General features: G+C 39.9%; 1 protein-coding gene across 2 annotated transcripts in view; it reads left to right on the forward strand.

Moving 5' to 3' along the window:
- The window catches only part of LOC136882444 (uncharacterized), a 433,191-nt gene that overhangs the window by 301,324 nt on the left and 108,223 nt on the right, over positions 1-23,644 (forward strand). The gene's annotated exons all lie outside the window — the stretch shown is intronic.

The following is a 23,644-nucleotide window of genomic DNA, read 5'->3' on the forward strand; positions in this document are numbered from 1 at the left end:
ATAGCTTCTCAATGAAGTTGAAATAATCCAAATGTTGTCGCTCGCAATAAATTGAACGACTGCTGTGACTAAGATTATCACGGCGAGCATTCCCGTTATTGTGTGAAATATCTCTTTCCACTTAAGCTACATTTTATTAGCTGGAAAGATCATTAATAACAACAGCAGCACTAGGCCTACCATGGTGTACGTGATGTACGCTACATGTGATTATGATCTCCCTTCCTTTGAATGTATATTTCAATCCAAATCTTTCTTACGTATGACTAAGTTAATGGAATATTTGTTTACGTACCTAACTCTTCTACAGTTTTTCTGCATCGGTATCCCCGTAATGATCTGAATGAGGTCGTTGCATAATATGTCGGTGCAATGAGCGATTGCTGTGTTGGAGATAAGAGGTGAATTTCTTCCTGTACTTTTCTCACGACGGACTTCGATAACCTATATCACTCCGAAAACTGCTATTCCGTGAGGTCTTCTTGTTTCTCAGTATTGTGAAGATAGTGTAAATAGAAAAATTGAGCACGCCACAAAAATGTTCGTGTGGTGAGCAGGACGAATCCTCTCAGCCGTTATTCTTGGCTTTCTAGACCGGGGCCGCTATCTCACCGTCAAACAGCTCCTCAATTCTAATCACGTAAGGTGAGTGGACCTAGAACCAGCCCTCAGATCCAGGTCGAAATCCCTGACTTGGCTGGGAATCGAACACGAAACTTCCGGGTAAGAGGCAGGGACACTACCCCTACATCGCGGGGCCGGCCAAATTCTTTTCCAGCTATTTTTATTTTGACACGACATTAACGTGACGAAAAGGCTACGTTAAATTACCGAAGAGTTTAACGGTGTGTTAGAGTTAACGAAGGTTGACGAAACGGTCTTCTGTTAACAGTCTCGTTAAATCAGTGTCGAGTGACCAGATTACAAGCATGAAAGTACGGCACACGCCGTTCATTATCAGGGCCTGTTTAAGAGTAGATTTTAACACGAGCCTAAAAATGACTACCCATTCATTTATAGAAAACAAGTGTCCTATTATTATTATTATTATTATTATTATTATTATTATTATTATTATTATTAGTAGTAGTAGTAGTAGTAGTAGTAGTAGTAGTAGTAGTAGTATAAAGGGTTGCATGAAATAAACTTTTCCTATTGCGAAAAGCTAATGATCATGACTATGTCTTTCAATAAATGAAATTCAAATATTGATAACAAACGATTTATTTGTATCATTTCACACAGCATCTTTGGCGTCTAAGGCCTCTGTTAACGACTAACGTGACGTCACTTCCATCAAATAAGGCACATTCAAAACAATATTCACTACGCAGGAACGTCTGTCTTAGTGCCAACCAAACAAAGTGTAATTACTTTACAAAATAAGAAATATACATCAGAGCTCCGTGACAAATAAAGTTTAAAGACCGTATTTAAACGTATACGGGACGGTTCGTGAAAAATGGGACAAAATGCGTCTCGTGTACTTTTTGCTTCTCACTTACGAAAAAAGAAATGCATGTTCCCTTTACTGTTGTAATTATACAGTTGAACAACGGGAAGCCTGTGATTTTTCTGTAACGTATTATTCTGTTGGGAGCATTCTTCTATATCCTACATAAAGCGTGAGCAACGCAGGTGAATGCGAACTGCCCAAATGCGTGGTCAATACTTGTACGCTGTTGCCGCAGCCAAACAGGCGACCCGGCTTTCTGTTGGATTGGAGTAAAATTCCTTGGAGTGTTTGCGAGTGAATCATTACAGGCAACAAGAAGGAGCTGGTTGCGCCTTTCTCTTTGTGCAATCAATTTCTTGTAGCAAGGAATTTAGGCTAAAGCTCGCTGGCAGCAATTGAACTTCCAATGGCCTTTGGTCCAAAGGGTGCCGGGTTTGATTCTCGGGCGGGTCCATTCCTCTGGTTCGGGGCCCGGGTGTTTGTGTCGTATTCAACACTAGAACTCATCATTGGTTGTGCCGCGCAGGTCGCCACACTATGAAGTATAACACGGCTCAGTCCGATGCATGGAGCCCTCAGAACCGCCCAGAACGTCTCTCTCACCCGCTGTGGGTGAGGTGGGGGGTATCATCTGCCTGTCGTAAGAGGCGGCTGAAAGGGGCGACCAACCATCTTGAACCATGTGATTACCTGTGATTAGTGCCATCACTCGAGGAACACCATGGGTCTGTGATTAGTACCATTATGTGTAACATACCATAGGTCTACATTAACAGTGGTTATCCGGTGACCTGAATTTTGGACCCCTTTGGACAATAAGCATAATCTCAGAAAAGAAGGCATTGCAAATTGGATCCACTCACTGTGTTGGATTCGTGGTCATTTTTTCATCAACATTCGTTTTAGATTCTAGTCAGTGGATACATTTTGAAGTTGTAATTATCGTTTTACTTCGTTGCACGTCGTACCATTAGGAGCCGATGTCCTATCTGTTAGGACCCTTCCAACAACAAACATCATCATTATTATCGTCCAAGTCCATATGCTCCTCTTACATTAAGACAGCATCAACTTCAGTTGTTAATAGGATTGAAGATGTTTAAGTAGCTATAATGTTTGTTTTTAAATACGAATTTCTTTGGAGTCTTAATTGTTATGACGGTCAAAGAATTTTGAAGAAATTTGGAATTACCCTCATGCAAGATACTTGCCAGTGAATACTTTAGTAATAAATCGTTCTTTATTACTGTCCTGTTCACGATTGTGGATGTAGATTATAATTCCATGTTATGTGAGTCTAAAAAAATATAGAGACATATCTAAAAACAGTGCAGTATGAAAAAAAAAATACAAATTGCATGTAAGTAATCTCATGATTTGTTGTAAGCAAAAATACAAATCCCTAAACTTACCTGATGCTAAACGAATTCTTTCGTGTGAAAAGGTTATCACTAGGGCTGGGAAGTTTAGGAAAAATGGTGGGATTATTTGTCCTTTTTGTCTTTTTCTCAATATAATCTTGCCGCGCTAAGTGGCTCAGACGGTTGAGGCGCTGGCCTTCTGACCCCAACTTGGCAGGTTCGATCCTGGCTCAGTCTGGTGGTATTTGAAGGTGCTCAAATACGTCAGCCTCGTGTCGGTAGATTTACTGGCACGTAAAAGAACTACTGCGGGACTAAATTCCGGCACCTCGGCGTCTCCGAAAACCGTAAAAGAGTAGTTAGTGGGACGTAAAGCAAATAGCATTATTATTATTATTATTATTATTATTATTATTATTATTATTATTATTATTATTATTATTATCAATATTACCTTAATGGTTTTTTTTTTTCAACTTCACCTTCTACGACTATATTTTTACTGCTCATTCTCAGTGATCATCTTTTCTCTATAATTACATATATTTGAACCACGTCTGAAACGAGACAAAATGAAAATTAAATGAAATGAAAAATTGAAACTATTGCTTGAAAAATCCAGGGCTAATAAATTATGTGCGAAAGAAGTGAAATACTGAATGGAGAAAAGTTGATGTGAGTGTTTCTGAAGAGAAAGCTCTCACTTGCTTACGAACTACATCCGTTGATGAGGAGAGAAGTTTCGCGATGTGCTGTGTGAAAAGCGACGATCCTTTACACCTGAGAACCTGGAGATGACTACTGTGATGCATTGCAAGGCTCACGGTTTCTGAATTCCTATTACTGTAACCCTCGTGTGGTTAAGACAAATATGATTCCAGTTATACTAATTTCATTTTCATTCTCCATTGCGGGTTCGCTGAATTCATCCTCGGTAGAAAAAATTTTCATTGTAAATTCTGCAAATACTCTTTTAACAAACACGGAATTCCTTTTTTAAATTATGTTAATCTAAAAATACATAATGTTTGAAAGAAGTAGTATTTCACTCATATGTTATTGTACTGTATGTTGCATACCACCAGAATGTTGTATTTTTAAACATTACGTATGGAGTATAGCTGTATATGGCGCTGAAACATGGATATTAAGGAAGGAAGAACAGAGAAGAATAGAGGCATTTGAGATGTGGATTTGGCGAAGAATTGGAGGAGTAAAGTGGGAAGATAAAATATCAAATGACGAAGTTCTGAGGAGAGTGGGAAGAGTGAGGAGCACGCTGACCGTAATCCAGAACAGGAAGAACAACACTTTACTACGAGTAACAGTTGAAGGGATGATAAAAGGGGAAGGAGACGATACCAGTCATTAGGCAGCATTAGAAAAAGAAAGGAAGATTATGCAGAAGTGAAGAAAAGGGTACAAGATCGAGAGATATGGAGGTTACAGCCATGACTGGGCCTGCCGGATGGCAGAACAACCTATGATGATGATGATGATGATGATGATGATGATGATGATGATGATGATGATGATGATGATGATGATGATGATGATCCTTCATTAAATATGCAATTCAAACTAAAATTATGAATCAATTTGAATCACATTTTAACGTCCTTTTTTGGATATTTTAGGTCTTTTTACAGATCTTCAATTCCCAGCCCTGGTTATAACATATGTTATCTTGGGCGACGAAGTTGTTTGATTTGTGTTCTACTGTCCTTAGTGTTAGGCAACACTTTGAACGCCTGGAAGTAGCGACGTCTTGTGAAGACTAGAACTGCAGTCTGCTGACAAATGTCATTGTTTTGGTTTAGGGTAATAATAATAATAATAATAATAATAATAATAATAATAATAATAATAATAATAATAATAATAATAATTTCGTGTGACTATTTGTAGCCGAGTGCAGCCCTTGTAAGGCACACCCTCCGATGAGCGTGGGCGGCATCTGCCATGTGTAGGTAACGGCCTGTTATTATGGTGGAAGATAGTGTTGTGTGTGGTATGTGAGTTGCAGAGATATTGGGGACAGCACAAACACCCATTCCTCGAGCCAAGGGAATTAACCATTTTAAGGTTAAAATCTCCGACCAGGCCGGAATCGAACCCGGGGCCCTCTGAACTGAGCAGCACTGCGCTGACTATTCCGCCAAGGAGCCGGACTTGGCTTGGGGTGCCACCTAGGGAAGTGGAATGAACTCTCTTTAGTGGAGAATTGCAATAGATAGGAGTTGGCACACTCTGCTCTATTTCTTCAGTTCTTGAGTTACCCCTACTATTTTGGGTGATGGGAGCCGCCGCCAGTACCGGAATCTTTCTCTACTTGGTAAATGTATCCGATACATCCTTTATCAGTAAACGATGTGAAAAGTCCTTTCGATCTTGTACTTAATCTTCTTCAAGGTCCTGTGCTTCCGTCTATCATCCTCTGGATAATCAAGCTTGTCTTTCCCTGTTCCCAATTACATGCCTTAACGAGAATTCATTGTCAAAATAACCTCTTTCTGCTTTTCGTAAGAGTGTCATTGCTGATGTGGTATTTCCATGTAGCATACCTGTTTCTGTCTCCCACGACTCAGTGATCAATATTCTGTAAATATCCTGAATTAGAAATACAGCATTTGCTGGTTCGTTCTTAAAGTGGACGATATTGTGCTAATTGCAATGCCTCTTTTCACCTTCACAACAATTAGCTTACCTCAACGTAGGTTCGTAACTCCTCTGTTCAATTGTGGAACAGCAAGGTGAACAGGTCCCTCCATTATCTATCTCCTTTGTGTTCCTATACCTTTTTATATATAATGGCGTTCAATCTGCAAGTCTAGCCTCACATGTCCTTGTTCTCTTCATGTAAGAGATGAGCCTCCTCTTAATTGTATTAGCTTGCAGAGTTATTGCCTGGGTGAACCATTCTCGATAAATACCGGGCGTCACGAAACCGTGGTATTGTCTTTAACCTGTTGCACCATTGCTAATCCTTGGTTTCTAAACTGTGCTTTCTTCACGCTCGTTTTCCTCGCTGTGATTCCCCTCGGAAGTAATTTAAAGTAGTATTCAGAAGGCAGTGATGACTTCGACAGTCACTTGTCTTTAATTTATCAAGAAGGCAGTGATACTTTCAACAGTCACGTGTCTCTAATTTATGCACTTCCAGTTGTTTACGTTTTATCTGGAATCGTCAGTTGTCTTTTTATTTCTAGGACGAATATTATTTAAATTATTTTACACTTAAATGAAAAACTTCTATTACAGCACTTTATTTCTAAGATGAATTAATTTTGTCTCGTTACGTTAGTTTAAGTTAGGTTATCGGCCGGTATGGGAAAGGAAGGGCGAACGAGAACGCCATATGTTAGTACATTTGAAAGTGAAATGCTCACTGACTTAGATTACTTCTTGTCGAAACAGGATTGTTTGTATGAGTTAGTCACAAGGACACCACATCATCCTCAAGATACTGTAGATATGCGATATGTGGTGCCAAATCCATTCTAACTTTGGAGGCACGCAATGTGAGGTTATATCGTTCAATCACGACTGATAAACTTTTAAATCGGATCACGACACTCTTGATGCACGTATTATACGAGGGTGAATCAAAGAGTAAGTTACACTTACAAGTTATAGCCATTCATGAAACCACATGCACATAGGCAAACCAGCTGTGGCAACATACAATGTGAGTCCCCAAGACACTGTAAACATTTCAACCAACTTTTCGAGTCCGGATGCGTAGAAATCACCTCCAGCTGCTTTCACCTCCTCATCGTTTCGGAATCGCCGCCCACCGAGATCCTTTTCCAGGTTACCGAACACATGATAATCGCATGGCGCTAAATCTGAACGGTATGCAGGATGTTGCCATACTTCCCACTTGAATCGCTGCAGCAGTTCCGACATTGTGTGAGGTGTTGCGTTATCGTGCAAGAAGATCACACCAGCGCTCAAATTTTCCCGCCGCTTTTCTTTAATTGACTTACGCAAAGCAGTTCAGTGTTTGCCGAGTTTACTGTCGTACCTTTCGGCATAAATTCCACGTCCACCACACCCGCCATGTCAAAGAACACTGTCGTCTTTATCTTTCGTGCTGAAGTTTGGGCCTTCACCTTCTTTCGTGGTGATGATGTGTTGCGCACCTATGCCATCGATGTTCTCTCTGTTTCGGTGGTGAAGTGGCTTCATCCCCTGTGATGATTCGCCGCCAAAACTCGTTGCCCTCCACAGAATACCGTTGAAAAATGCCAGTGACGATTGGAAACGTTGTCCCTTGTGAACATCGGTGGTTGACGCGAGGTCCATCTTTGACATATTTATGAAATCCAAGGTGCTGGTGAACAATCGAAAACACACTGCCATACGAAATGTTCAGCATGATGGCAGTTTCCTGCAGTGTTATGCACTGATTCTCTCTAATGATCCCATCCGCACGATCAGCATTTGCAACGGTACTGTATTTGAGATCAGAGCGTCCGGCGTCAAATTGCTTACAATACCGGGCTGAGAAATCGCACGCTCACCATATGAATGTCCGCGTAGAAATCTAATCGTTGCATGCACTTCCACTCTGCACGCGTCACTCTGCACACACAACACGACGGGATATCACACCAAACTTTCTATCGGTCGTGCCAGCAGTTACTGTAGCTTGCTCCGCATTGGCCACGAGCTGGTGTAACTTACTTTTTGATTCGCCCTCATACAACTTACTCGTGAGGTTATGTGGCGTACGTAGGCCTTAAAGGATCGGTTAGGTGCTTAACAGCTCGCTCACAACCGCTTGATTTTTAATTGCTGTAAAATGTCACCAATTTCAAAATTAGGCTTGATTGAACAGAACTTCAACTTAACCGTGGTAAGCGATTCATTTTACCCCAGTTAAGTCTAACCGAGGTCGAGGCACCCGAGCATAAATGTGTGGTTTATGTTTTTAAACTTCCTACTTACATCAGTATGATTTTCTTGTTGTTTGCCCCAAACTAATCGAGTACCTTTTGATTTCGCTGGAGATAAATCGGAATTACTTTCGGTATCTAATGCATAATATATAGAACAGGAAGACTAACAGGCCTAACTTCGTATTATCTTAAGACATAAATGTACAAACAAATAAATACCTTTCTGGCAGTATCGGGATTCGAATAGAGATCTCGGAAGGGGGCAGCTAATCGCGCTAACCGTAAGACGACGGAGATGGCGGTAATTGTTTTAAGGGAAAGTACAAGCTCACTACCATCGACAATTAACATTAATCAGAAAAGAAGGAAAAGATGATGATTGTTGTTGTTTAAAGGGGCGTAACGTCAAGATCATCGGCGCAAAGAAGTAAAGAACTGGAATGATAGATAAAGATATTTGTGTTTGATGTTGTTAGTATATATACAGGGTGACGCAGACATTTGACGAGGCAATAGTTCACGGAACATTGGAGGTAGGGAGGTAATGGCATCACATGGGGTTTTATTGACACCAAAATAAAGTATAGAAAATGACCAATAGTTTGCACTTCATACGATACACAAGCAATAATTAGCATAGCAATCAGGTTTAGCAAAGACGATGTTCTTTAAAACACATGCTCAAAATGTCGGCCGTCATTCATCAACAACACGTGTAGTCGAGGGACAATGTTGTGAACAACATATCCGTAGGTATGGTGAGAAGTTGCTGTCAGATGTTGTCCTTTAGCATCCTTAATGAGGTCGGACCATCGCAGTAGACTTGCCACTTCAGGTAACCGAACAACCAATAATCACACGGATTGAGGTCCGGGAAACGGGGAGGCCAAGTAGGACATGCGGTGATTGCAGGCGCACGACAGTTTCTTTTATACCATGCACAGGTCTCATGCGGCATCACTGACGTGTTGTTGTCCAGCGCCATCTGTTGGCCTGTTTGTGCACTCGTTGTTGATCTCAATATAACCCCATGTCATTCCAGTCATCTGTGCCATCTATTACCTCTGTAACTCCAATATTCCGTGAAGTATTGACTCGTCAAATCTTAATGAACTTCTGGGTCACTCTGTATTTGAAGGCAAAGCACTTGGGAAGAAAATAAGAGCCGGCCAAAGAAAAAATATTTGGAAGAGAGCAAGGAATAAATGAGATTCAAAAGTTACGTGACGATGAAAAGAGATATAGAAGAGTGGTTGTATCAACAAGGCATTGCCTTTAGGACATGAATGAATGTAGTAAGAATGTAAAGGGGAGAGCGTATAAGTCTCTGGTAATACCCCAACTAGAGTATGGCTCCTGTGTGTGAGGCTATCACCAAAACTACTTGATACGAAAACTGGAAAATGTAAAGATAAACAGCGCGATTTGTTCTGCGTGATTTCCAAGAAAGAAGTAGCGTTACGAAGATATTGCGAACTTTGGATTGGAAGACTTGGGAGTAAGGAGACGAGGCGCTCGACTACTCGGTATGTTCCGAGCTAGTGGAGAGTTGGCTTGGAATGGCATTAGTCGATGAATGAGCTGGAATCGACTTTTTTAAGTAGTAAAAATTATATTATGAAGATAAAGTTAGAATTCATCATCCTACTCCTTTAACCGTCTCCATTGTTCGGGTGCGGTACAAGAGCGCTCTCCAACTTTGTCTATCCAGTTACATTTCTTCCTTCTCCACTTGGTGCCATTCTACTCCTCTTCCTTCCAGGTCTTGCTTTACTTGACTGATCCACCGTTTCCTTGGCCTGCCTCTAGGTCTTCCAGTTTCTTTTCTAGTCATTTTCTTGCTGTTCTCATTTGATCTTTCCGTTTTACATGGCCATGCCATTTGAGTCTTGATGTTCTTACATTTTCGCTTAGTGACTGTTCTACTTGTGTATTGTGACGGATCACTTCACTACTGATCCTACCTCTCCTTATTTTCTCTAACATTGACCTCAGGAACTTCATTTCTGCAGCTTGAAGTCTGCTACTGTCTCTACTGTACAGGTTTCAAGGGCGCGGCGAAGTATACCTTTGTACTAAAAAAGGTATCTGTTTATCCCAATGAAGAGACCTAACTTGGTGATAAAATTGTGCTCCTATCTGGACTCTGCTAGTGATTCAGCAGAGGACTTTGTGTCACTAGTTACAATGCACCAAGATATTGAAAATGGTTAATGTTTTCTAATTTCTCACCATCCAGTTGGATGTTAACCAAGAGGACAAATTGGGAATGAGGGATCGGAATAATTTACCAAGCGAAATGTTTGATGACTTTTCCAAGTTCCTTCAAATCACTTAAAAAAGCTCGACATTGCACAAGGAGGTAAGGACGCACAAATTCATCATCGCTCTCTAATCTAAAGTCTAGAAAGAACTTTAAAATGACTTGAAAGACAGCCTGAATTACGTGCCACAATGAATGCTTTTATTTATTTATTTATTTATTTATTTATTTATTTATTTATTTATTTATTTATTTATTTATTTATTTATTTATTTATTTATTTATTTATTTATTTATTTATTTATTTATTTTGTGTTCGTTTGGTACCATATGAGGACCACGGTTCTTCTGCTTTAGGTGTGTTGTTTTCTGTTGTTCTTAATGGTAGGTTTGGCTGCTGCTCTCTTGTTGGCACCTTGACCTTTCTATTGGCCTAGTATTCCTTCATTTTCTTGCGTTCCTCGCACCGTTTCCTGGTCTCATTGTGGTCACCTTCTCTAACGGATGTTAAGAAGGGTCTGGTTTTATTAGTTGAACTAAAGTTGCTCCTCTTAATTATTATGGCATGATTAAGTTTTGCAAGATCCTTCTCTACCTGCTGGATACAAGGGGATCCAGTGGCTGTACACTTGCTGGCTACTTCGAAGATCTTATAGGACAGCCCGTGGGAAACTATTCTGTAAGATGTCGTAGAAAGCCAGCCGTTTTCTTCTGATAGCATCTGTGACCATTTCTTGGTGTTGGTAGAGTTCATTGATTTTTGTTTTCTGCCTTACGGTAAAAAAATGTCTAGTTCTTTCTACTCCAGTGTTTGTAGCCGTGTAGCGTGGGCCTTCTGCTCCTATTAATTATGCATCGTTATACCCTATTTCTCGTGTTAGGTAAATAACGAGTGTACTACTATTTTTCAAGCAACTAGGCGTTGCCTTTCCACATGCTACTTTATTCCACTGGTCTATTTGTGGGCATTTTGTAAATTCGTGTAAAATCGACTCCTGGGTTCGAAACCCGTGTTTTGGTATATTGTATTCCTGGGTTTAAGATCCTTGTAATATCCTGTAAATGTAATTAGTGGGTTCGAGACCCACCTTGTGAACTGTATTAAGCTGCGGCTTCTTTTCTGAATAGTATTTCACTTACCTTTTCTAAACTGAACAAGTTAACACCTTATTTTACGGCATGTGTAAATCTGTAAAGTTTGTGACCTTCTCTGCTCATCTCTGAGCCTTAGAGCTCTCCTTTGGGATTTAAGTTCCCAAATTTTGTTATATTTCTGAGCCCAGTGGTTTACTTGTTGTTAACTGAGCTTTGCTCTTTTCTGGTTATTTGCTGTGTAAAGAAAGACATTTTCTCAAATTTAAATACAATTTCTTAAATTTCTCTTTGTTCACCCATTCACTCCTCACGCTTATTACCTTCTGTCTGCTCCGCAGAAATAGCCGCAACAAGTGGTAGCAGAGCATGGTTGAATTGGTGTCGACAAATCCCCTTTTGACGGTTTTGAGCAAAATTTGTGTTCTGAATTATAAAAGTTCTGTTTTGTCCAAATTTGTTTAGTTCTTCGTAACTTTATGTACTTTCACCATGTCTAACTCTAAGGACGTTTTAGCTCTGTAGTATCTCCTTAAGGAGCAGGTAATTTATGAATTAATGATCAGGGGTGTTCTGTTTGGTGACACCGTTTCCTTAGATGCGATACGTCTTAGAGAGTCCTTAGAAAGCCTGTTATATCCCTGTTTGATGAACAGTAAGTCCACTATCAGCACCAGTGTACCTGATCTGGCCTCTGTCGTTAGTTTTTTGAAGGCGGTGAATCATCTATTAACCAACTTAAAAGTCTTCAGGCTAGGCTGTTTCACTTTTATAATAGAGTAGAGGATCAGCTGTCTCAGAAATTAAGCGAAGAACATTTTAGTACGGCTAATTCCTTGTGTCAATATATTTCTGCCTTGCCGAATAAGATGAACCTGTTGTTAACTGAGATTGCTAGTTGAAAGAGCGATTATGTAGCCTCCAGTGGTACTTACTGTTGGGGATGAGAAAAAGCAAGTCCTCCGAAAATGTTTAGTCGGCTGAATAAGAACAACAATAACAACAACAACAAGCTCCTGCCCCATATGAACAACAAGCTCACGCTGCGAGTGGACAACGACTTCCCTATTTTTCATTAATCATGTATCTTTCGAGCGGCCTGCTGTACCGGTATATTCTCCGAGTTTCAGTAATCTGCCACAGCCGTTAGCTATACTGTTGAAGGGTATCAATAGGTTTTATTTATATATTGGTGACAAAAGTCCCATGAGCCTATGGCTCGGGATATGAACAGTACAGTACATGATTTTGTTAAAGCGATACAATAATTACGTAGTACAGCTTTTTCAGTAAGGTGACAGTTACATTTTTAAACATGTTTGTATCATAGTTTTTCAGAAGTACATTCAGATATTGAATTGATATAAGATATGAAATATGGTCAGTATATTAATGTATTAATTAAAGTAATGTAGAGGTTATATTAAAATGTCTGTATAGGGTTATTCGTTCAGTTTTTCTTAAAACATTTAACCGATTTATATTTTTTAAGAGGAATCAGTACATTATATTCCCTAAACATTGACGGTTCTATGCCTTTCACTCCATACTTTATTGAATTGGAGTGAGAGGGATATATCCCATTGGCTCCTCTAGTTTCATATCCATAAATTTCACTAAAATGGGAGAGGTTAATTTATTGCCTGCCGAGTTTGAACATAAATACTGATGGTGAAAATGCTATTTGCTTATAGAACGGCAGAATATTTGACTCTGAAAAACTTCATGTGAACTTTACCAAGGATGTTATTTCGTTCTTCCGATTTTTAGTAGTATTTCAAGATCATGCGCTATCACACTCTCAGATTTTGCAAATCATATACCCTCATACTTTTGGTGTTGTGTCTAATAACATTCTTAAGGTTATCTCTGAAAGGAGCTCCATTGAAACGTTTTCCTCCCATCTTCAAGTAAACTTCATTCCGTCTAGATTTCTGACTTCCCTAGTCCAAAAATATTATTTTAAGGTTCAGAGGCTGGAGAAAATCTAGATAATTCCATTCAGCATGTTAGGTTCTATGCCCGCGCGTTGAGTGGAAATTGATTTTTCAATTAATGGGGAATATGGGACCTGACTGGAAAGGCAGGAGCTTTATTCTGAATTTATAGAAACCTCAAACCACGGAAGTTAACATTAATGGTACTACAAGAGAAGCAAACATTAGAAGCGGAGTACGACAAGGCTGTCCACTGTCTCATATCTCTTTAAGCTGTTCATAGAAAATGCCGTTAGAGAAATGAAAGGTAATACTGAAAGGGTATTCAGGTGCACAGTATCCGCTTTGCAGATCATATTGCTATCTTAGCTAATTTTGAAAAGTATACGTAGTACAGTCATTAAGTTCTGAGACTGACCGCATGATGGCGCCGTGGTATGGTACCATGTCAATTAGTCCCTCGTCCCTGCAAGAGACAGTTGAGTGCATTCACTGGAAGCAGACGTACGGTCGTTTGTGTGACGGTGATTTGAATGCGCCCGTCGGACCTTGACATGTCAGCGTTTGAGCAACGGGCAAACATCAAGTTCTGCCAGAAATGAGGCAACACCGCTGCCAAAACGTTTGAAATGATGCAGCAGGTTTACGGTGACGTCGCATTGAGTCGCAGTGTTGTGTTTAGATGGCATCGACGTTTAGTGCAAGGACGGGACCGTTTGGAATATGATGTGCGTACTGGTCGGTTACAAATAGTTCGAACGGAACGCAAGATCCAAGAAGCTGCAACGTTGGTGCGTGCTAACCGCTCCCAATCGGTAGACGATCTCGCAGCAGCAACAGGGGTCAGCCATGGTACTTACCAAAAAATTCTGACAGATGACCTCAAGATGTCTCGTGTTACCCAGCAGCGTGTGCCACGAATCCTGTCGCAAGACCAACGCGATGATCGCATGCCGATTTGTGGTAACCTCATCAGTAGTGCTGACGATGATCCGACGTTTCTCAACCGGATAATAACTGGAGACGCCACATGGTGTTTCCTTTCAGCGGTGCTTCCAGCAGCTACACCAACCTTGGCAAGCGTGCATGACGGCCAACGGCGACTATTTTGAGGGTGGATGTGGTTCTGCGTAGGTGTACGCGGTGTAATGCGGCATCGTGTGCAACTCACAGAGTCGTGCGGGTGCCTATCCTCCAGGAGTCACGTCTCAGAACCTAATGACTGTACTACATATGAGTAAGATGCTAAGAACATTCAGCAAATATTTAGAAATTTTTTAACTAAAGTTAAATATAAAGGAAACGAAGTTCATGATAGTAGACCAAAAAGTCTACAGCTAGAAAATACTTCAAATTAAACAACACACCGATAGAATAAGTCACATAATTCTCCTATTTGCCTTGTGTAATTACCTATCATAACAGGTTCCTTTCGAAAGTCAAGAAAAGTGCAGTGGTAGCAAAACAAGCCTTCCGGAATAAGAAATCAACGATCTCAATTTGGAGACCAGAAAATCAGGATGCGAAACCTGGACTTAGGGAAACGGGAACAAACAAAACTTGAGGCTGTAGAAATGTAGTTTTGGAGAAGAATTACAAAAACAAGTTGGATGGATAAAAAACAAATGTACTTGTTTTAAAGAACGTAAAGGGGGATCGATGTTTATTAAATACGATAAAGAAGAGGAAAGCAGAGTTCCTTGGACACGTTCTGAGACATGGCTCTCTTCTCCAAACCATCACTGAAGTTAAAGGGACCCACGGGACGACCAAGTTTGCCATACATCAGGAAGTGGTATATAGCAACATGAAGAGGCTAGCAGATGATCGTCAGATGTGGCTACAGCGACAACGCATTGCGTTTAGTACATGATGATGATGATGATGATGATGATGATGATGATGATGATGCCTGTGTGTTTACGCTTCATTATTCTGAAGCACAGATGGTGCAGATCATAATTGTGGGTATTTCATCTCCATATCGTTCATATCTTTCTTTTTCTTACGACCCCAAACGGTGAGTGAACCTGAGGCTATATCTGTTGTTGCTGAAGGAGTCAAATACGACGTTACTCTTAGAACTGCGCGCGATCCACCGCCTTTATCTTTCGTATCTCTGTCTCTTCCACGCAGCATTCTGACTCCTCGTGAGTATACAGATCATCTGAGGAATAAGTTTCCATTTTTTTGCTTTCAAAACATTTTGAACCTAGTTCTTCTTTCTCTTCATGTTGTTTTAAATGTGACTCATGTCAACACCTCCCAAAGAATTGTGACACAGTAAAATCTATCCGATCATGTAATTCTGATTCAACCTCCAACCCTACCAATATATGACTAGCTCACAGGATGAGTCGTCCTCGTCGGTTTCTTTCTTCGACGCAGCAGAGTATAAATCTAATAATTCTGTTTCCTGTAATGATGCAGAAAAGTCTCCTAATTTTGGTGTTGAGTGCCCCAGTGAGTGCTTGACAATCACTTCAGATATTCATGAATTTGTACCTCTTCTTAAGACTGAACTCAATAATGAACCTGTTACTGTTCTATTAGATTGTGGGAGTATTGTATCTATAATTTCTCAAGACTGTTATAATATATATTTAATTGCGCACAATGTGCAAGAATACAAGTATGCAAAGTATTACACTGACTCACAAAAGTTTCCCAGAGATTCTGTTCTCAATTTACACTTTAGTACATGGTATCTCTCACAGAGTTCACCACATCTTCTGCACTTACAGTCATGGCAGGGGTCATGAAATTGCTTGGATTCACACAGTTTATGGTGAAATCCATGCACGGCGAGCCTTGTTGATATATGTCTTAATTTATAACCTAGTTGCATCCACTCTAAATTAATCATTGCATCACTGAGGTAAAAATCGTCCGACATGTTGCTCCTCTTTTGAAGAAGTTCCTGCAGTAGTGCCTTATACGCCGTGGTGGTGGGGAGCAGGAACTTCAGACGCAGCTCTTCTACATAGAACAGTTCTCTTGTCAGTATGTAAGCGAGGCGCGAAGGAGTGTACTTGGATAGGCAAAGTACTCTTTTAAGAAATGCTGATTTTACATTCTCTAAACTTTGCAATTGGTCCTTGGTAAGATGCACCCATATGTTTTCTATTCCGTAGGATGCAACTGGACTGACTTTCAGATGAAACAACTCTATGGCCGTCGTCAGTGACAAGCTGCTGAGAAGTTTGATGTCACCCATTGTTTTAATGGCCGCGTTTAGCCTTTCATTGACATGAAGGGAAAATTGTTTTCCATCCGATTGAAATGTTATTCCCAAGTACCGTAAACTTGATACTCATCTTAACTCCCGGTCCCCATAGTAAAATGTTCCCTTCTTGCCTCCTCTCCTAAAAGTCATAGAGACGGTCTTATCCTCATTCAGTCTCAGCTTAGTATCTTCTGCCCATTTACTCACTTTGTTAAAATTACTTTGCAGGTCAGACTCTGAGATGGACGTTAAGGCCATGTCATCTGCATACATGAGTAATTTGACATTATTAGACGTTATTCTAATTTAATGTCCACTTGTAAATTTTTGAGTATGTTCCTTCTTTAAAACGGTTTTCGGCTTACTCATCCCTTTTAGATACTTTCGGTTTCATTTTTGGAAAGACTCGTATTGCTAGGTTCACATGGAAATTTTAGTTATATGTAGCCCCATTATCCTGGGGCGAATTTCATGTCTCACTCTGTCTTGTGATTGATCTTCGAAGGAAGTCATGCACTTTCAAATTTGCTAATAAGTTGTCTACTCCCATTTTACCATGCAGTTCTGCATCATATTCTCGTGTTTTGTCCCCTCAGTCATCTACCTGAGAAACAGGCTGATATTATTCGTGAATTATTTCTGATGTGTTTACAGAAAAGCTACGTGTGACTGATGTGATATAATATAAAACTGAGGTTACGGATTCGGTTCTGTAATACTTCCACCATATAGGTTGTCTCCATATAAGATGAATGCTCTAAAGGAGATCATTACTAAAATTTTGAGTGATAGTGTCATCCGTCCATTTACATCGGCCTGTTTTCTTAGTTCTTAGGTTTTCGTCCGATAATGGACTATAGAGCGTTGAACAAGAAGGTCGTACTCCAGTCATTGCCTCTCCCTGACTTGCATTCATGTTTTTCTTAGTTCCGTAAGGTTAAATTTTTCACCATACTGGATCTCAACCGAGCTTATAACCAGACACCCCTTGCTGAAGAATCTAAGCATCTAACTATATTCGCGAATGACTGGAATTTCCATTAATGCAACCGCGTGCCCTCCGTGCTCTCAACAAGAGCGGATGTCCTCAGTTGACTCCTAGATAGAGTCCTCTCTGATGTAGAATCCGACTACGTTTATCATTACTTGGATGACTTCGTTGTACATTCTGAAACTGTTGAGAAGCACCTAGTTCATCTGGAGGAAGTCATTAAGCGTCTTAGGAAGGCAGGCCTCACTGTCAAGTTATCGAAAGTGTCCTTTGCTAAGTCATCTATGCCCTTTTTATGGCATATGTTATCTTCTGGTGGCGTTTCGGTCGACTATACTAGAAGTCAGGCCATCGTGACTTCAACTCGGCTAAGGATGTTAAAGGCGAAGGTAGATTCATCGGAACGATTAAAATTTTCCCGAAATCATTAATCATTAATCGGTATGAATAATAGTTCATTACACTGCATTTCTTATTTGTTTCTTCGCCACTGACTGAACTGATCATCTTAACGTTAAAGTGATATCCATCAACACCATCCAGAAAAGGTTTGGATATTGTAGAGCAGAGGTGCTCCCGCGGGCGCCCAGCACTGTAAGTGGGCTATTTAACCACAGTGACGTGCCGTGAAGGATGGGCAAAGTTTTCCCAGTCATTGTCGATCACTGCTGCGATACACGAGTTTGAAATGGAGATGGAAAATAATGAAACAAAGAGGGCAGAAATCCACGTCCCATGCAAGGGATTGTAACATCGTAGCTTGTACGCTTGAAACCTGTGCCAATGTAGATGCTAACACAAACATTATAACGTGTCAGTTTTCTTTAAATGAATAAATATAAGAAAATAAAACTGACTGTTTATATCGAGCGTAGTATAAATCAAACCGGAATATCTTGAAAAGGTCAGGTTTTTATTGTTGCGATTACAGTTTTAATTTAAATAATGCATCCCAATCAGTACTTCGGTAAGTAGCGGAGGACAACATCAATGCTCCCTCACTTCCCTGCTTCACTGTGACGTATTTTGTCATGTAAGCTGCCTGCATTTACGTCACGTCAGCCCGGCCGCACTGGACTAGCCTCAACGGACGCCTAGCTGACCACCTTTGTTGTAGAGCATCGTAGCATCGATGAGTTTCTCTAACTTTTGTCAATTGATCTTTTCTCCGATGAAGAACAATATCTCCGTGTTGGAATTGATCACCGACTATATCAATGGCCACTCCCGTATAGTTGTAGAATTGAATCTTCGCATATGTTCTCCAGCGGGCGTTTTGTCAGCATGAATAACAATCTTATGTGTTTCAGATGGCATCATGTCAATTGCTGCTTTGAATAAACGCACTAAATTGTTGTGTTTTTTCGTGAGGGAGCTCTTACAGTTAGGAAACGATGGGCCTTTTCATGGCGGTAGAAATTCGGCAGCATTCATTCAGTTCGTCTTTTCCATCACTGATGAAATACATTTGTACGAATCTGTACTATAATCTATTAGTTTCATGGTCCGTATTGATAGTTCAAGTACAAGTATGAAGGATGAGTTCTCCATCTAATCAATACTTTATTTTACTTAGTGTCAATTATTTACATGAAAACAGTACCGGTTTCGACCCGTAAATAGGTCATCTTCAGCTGCTAGAGAACTTACTTAATAGCGACTATACAGAATAAACACTACTAAAATTAAAATTAAACAAGAATGCCATTAATCATGGGGCCAGTGTAAAACCCTTCAACCCCATAACTGTACCATATGTATATAGTTTAAGTATTTTTTAGAATAGTGGCACTCACTAACATATTTTTCAGCAGTGATATAGACTGGGTATAAGATGTGTGTCCGTGAACTGGTCGCTGAACCTCTTATTCTAAGGAACACGACATCCCCGAAAATGTTCGGCACAACAATGCAATTCAAAGATGTCATAAACCGTTGGACATAATAGTGGCTTTAACACAGATAACCTGACATCTGAATACCAGTGATTCTTGATCAACTCCAAGAACTGTATCCGATTCCAGCCTCAATATATGTAATATTTGAAAATAACACCCTTAACGCCAATACTGTACCATATGTATATATGTTAACATTAAGTAATTTTAGAATAGTGGTATCATGTTTATTTAATGGCATTCTTGTTTAATTTTAATTTTAGTAGTGTTTATTCTGTACAGTCGCTATTAAGTAAGTTCTCTAGCAGCTGAAGATGATCTATTTACGGGTCGAAACCGGTACTGTTTTTATGTAAATAATTGACACTATGTAAAATAAAGTATTGATTAGGTGGAGAATTCATCCTTCATACTAGTACGAATCTATGTTGACCATCTGGCATCGGAAGCACTTTGCAAGTGAGGAAAACAACAGCTAGGAAATATACCACCAGGTCGACTGTCCTTAATGGAGATCAGTATTGATTCATTCATTGATTGAAAGTTAGCATGAATTGAGCTGCGCTGAACGACGTCATGAGTTGTATTTCCTAATGTGGTTTTAATATTGAAAACACTTCTTACCACTTCTTATTATTTACCAGGTGAAGCAGGTGTCCACAACTACGAAATACGTAAAATTAAGCATTTTCCTCAATTATGCCGAAAGTTAAAGTGAAATCCATCTACACCACCCAAAAAAAAGATGCTCACGCTGGGCATTCTGGCTCAGTTCCTCGTTACTCGTCGCACTGCTTCCGCTCTTCGAGTACGACAACTTAAGTTTGCGAGGTATTATTTTGAAGTAAAGCAGATCAATTGGACTGAAAAAGAGGAAAGAAAGATATAACGACAACATATTTTTAAAAACACGAAGTAAGAACAAAGAAAACAAAAAAGTGAAAAATACTAACGAAATACTTCGATTCAAACGCACATCAATCGACACAGCTCAATTCCACCGCCAATTACACTTAAAAATAAAAAAACAGGTATAAATCCATAGGTCTTGCCCTTTAGCCAAGCAACTCAATGTTCAAAACATCCTAGGGATATGGACTACGAATTTTAGGTAAATAAAATATAATAAAGTATGAGAATATATTCTTTATTTATTCCTAAAAATTTCAATACTTTTCTTAATCATTGGATGGAAATTAACTTCGATAAATATTACACTTTCGTCTGATTTCCAACTGGAACCTGGTTCATCACTGAATCTTGGTGCATTTGTAACTAATTTGTTTTCTCCACTTTTTCAAACTCAACGGTCACACTAAATTGTCGATTAAATGTCCAGAATTCAAGAAATACCTGAGTGAATTGAACCAAGGAACACATTACAGAAAGGATTATGTAAATAAGTTAATTCGGCTCGGATTTGAATCAGAAAGAAAACGAATAAAGAAACAAGCGATTTTAGGCTGCTTTTGCGGAACTTCATTTTGTTTGATAAAGCTATGCAAGACTCACAATATGAAACCTTTCCTGGTCTTCTAGCCCTTCAACTTTCGGCACAATTACGGAAATTGTTTAACGTTTTTCGTAGTATGACTTTGTCTGATAAGAAATGTTTTTTTGCTAGGGGCTTTACGTCGCACCGACACAGATAGGTCTTATGGCGACGATGGGATGGGAAAGGCGTAGGAGTTGGAAGGAAGCGGCCGTGGCCTTAATTAAGAAGAAATGTTTTCACATGGAAAATAGGATACCTCGTGTGACCACTCCACGGCGTCGCTCTAACTAGCTGCAGTTGGGCCCACGACGTTTAATGCCACCGGCGAGTAAAAGTTGACTAACGCTGCTCGAAAATAGTCTGTTGCTATGGCAACGATAACAGAGAAGCCACATTTATGGAAGCTATCGCCACGTGGGTTGGCTCGCTCTCAGTCGCTTGTGTGATATTATTCGGAGTGGTACTGTGTAAGTTGTTGCTGGTTTTTGTAATAATGTAAGTGTTTGTTTCCTGAATATTATTTTCGTTCTTAGTTTATTTTTTTGTAAGTTAATCAGTGGCTAGTTGTACAGTTCTATTCTACATTTGACACGTGCATTTGTTGACGTTATTGTTAGTTCAGTGAATATGAAATCTCATATTTACCGGCAATGGGCATGTTCTGTCTTAAATGCCGGAATTATTAGCACGACCTTAGGCACGGGTCAAAGTTTATTGAACTGCATTTGGCCAACATATTTGCTTAAATATTCAGCCTGTATGAAAGAGTACTTGTGTCTAGGGAATGTCGAAGTGCAGCCATAATCGCCTATGCTCGAGACTGCTCGAGTCATCTCGACGTTTAGTACCTCCTAAATAGTGATTGCGCGCCACGTGCGGAGCAAGAAGAAGAAGAAGAAGAAGAAGAAGCGTTGTTTTGTTTTTTCTGTCGAGGTGAAGCCATAAAGCATTTCCGAGAGGTGCAGCCGATGCAGCTTTTCGTGAAGCCAACGCTGTGTCTCGAAAGTCTCTTTCATTATTGCTTGTTTTGTGATAGTTTACTGTACGAGTCATTACGCCGAGTTTGTCGTTTAATTTCACGGGTAAAGAGATTTATTTTAAATCGTGGTGCTGTGAATTACAGACAGTATTAACAGACTTCTGCAGTATTTGGCGGCGCACTTCATGAAATAGTGAATTCGTTTTGTGCATTAACTGCTTTATTGCGCATTGAAGTGAACTTTTTGTGCTTGCACGATGGACAATTTCGTATGTAGTGAGTGTAATAAATTCTTCAACTACAGGAAAAATTTCAATCACATAAGAACAAAGTACACTAAGAAAAATCGTAAATTTTCATGTGATTTGTGTAGTTGTACCTCTCACATAAAATACAGTTTAGAACGGCATAAAAATTCTCAACATAAGACTACGAAGTGTGAACAACCTCGAATGAAATGTCCGCTTTGTGTAGAAGAATGTCCTACAAATTCCGATACAGTGGCACATTTTATCAATTTTCATTATTCGTATTGCAAACGAAAGTTTAAAATTTGCGAATGAAGAGGATTTTCTTAAGTGGAAAAGTGAAAAAGAAAAATCTATTTTAAACACGTAACGTTCGTCGTTTCAATCTTGCCGCCTGATTATTTTTCAGGGACTTGAAAACGCTTTAAAAAATATAGTTAAGTAGTTAAAACTCTAGGTTTTAAAGTTATACAAACATGTACGGCGTCTGGAGGGACATTTTTTTTTTTACTATTGCTTAAGAATGAAGGAAATTCATACTTTAAAGCGTAGGAGCGGCTCCACACGCTGCGCTCACGAGACACAGTGCTGGCTTCACGAAAAGCTGCATCGGCTGCACCTCGCGGAAACATGCCGAAATGCTTTATGGCTGCATCTCAACATTCCCTCTACAGCAAAACAAAACAAAGCTTCTTCTTCTTCTTCCCCTGCTCCGCACGTGGCGCGAAATCGCCATGGTAGGTAGGAGGTACTAAACGCCGACATTTGTCGAGCGGTCCCGAGCATAGCCGATGTTGCTACACCTCGACATTTTCTAGACACAAGTTGAAAGAGTGATATGCCGCAGACTGAGGTAACTATGACAATGCAGCGTACTTCGTAGTTACTGTTTTCGCCGCTCAAATGTCAGACTTCAACTCTCGTGGGCCCAACTATAAGAAGGGGAGCGAGGGATTCAGTCGGCCGTGCTTTTAACATTGTTGTTGGTGGACCCGCCGGAGTGTGGCGCTGCAGTCGCAACAACACGTGCGCCAAATTGTCGACGAAGGTAAAAGCACGCGTCAAATCATGGTAACAATTTCAACGCCTGTCGATGGAATTTCTTTGTTTTTATATTTTTTGAAATTCTGTATTAATATCTGTGCAGTCACCTTGGCCACTTTCATATTGTCAAAGCCAAAGATGAGACTGAGACAGGTCAATGAAAGTAACACATTTGTTCTAGCCAAAGATATAGTGCACTTTAAAACACTACATTTTCCAGCAAACGATCAATGCGTGATTTAAATTAATCATTTGTTGGCGGTAGCGTTGTGCATTAACGGTTTCCCGGGCTTCAAGAGTTCGTAACACACAACACCGCTCTGGCCCCTCCAGAGACAAAGCATGGTCTTCTTGGCGAAGCGATTTGTATCAGATGTTCTAATCGACCATATGTTTCTACCCGCAAACGATGACTTTCCACAGCCGTTTTCGTTTGATTAAATAAGAAAACCAATGCACGCTGCAAATGTTCTTTTTCAGACACAAACGCCGATATGATTACTGAACGATGCAACACAGACACTGGTGTTTGGCGGGCGCAACTTGTGTGTGTTGGTAGGTAGGTTAATGTCAGACGAACAAAGTGATGTATGCGTCAAATTCATACGCTGCGTACTGTGCATACACCTTATGCATACACCTGGTAGATAAACAAATAACTTTCTCATCGCGTCAATATCTTTAGCTCTTATTAAACTTTATAATAACCCAAATCTTATTCTTGCAATTATACTAGCTACTTAATTTTTG

This window comes from Anabrus simplex, chromosome 10, assembly GCF_040414725.1.
Source record: "Anabrus simplex isolate iqAnaSimp1 chromosome 10, ASM4041472v1, whole genome shotgun sequence".
NCBI lineage: Eukaryota > Metazoa > Arthropoda > Insecta > Orthoptera > Tettigoniidae > Anabrus > Anabrus simplex.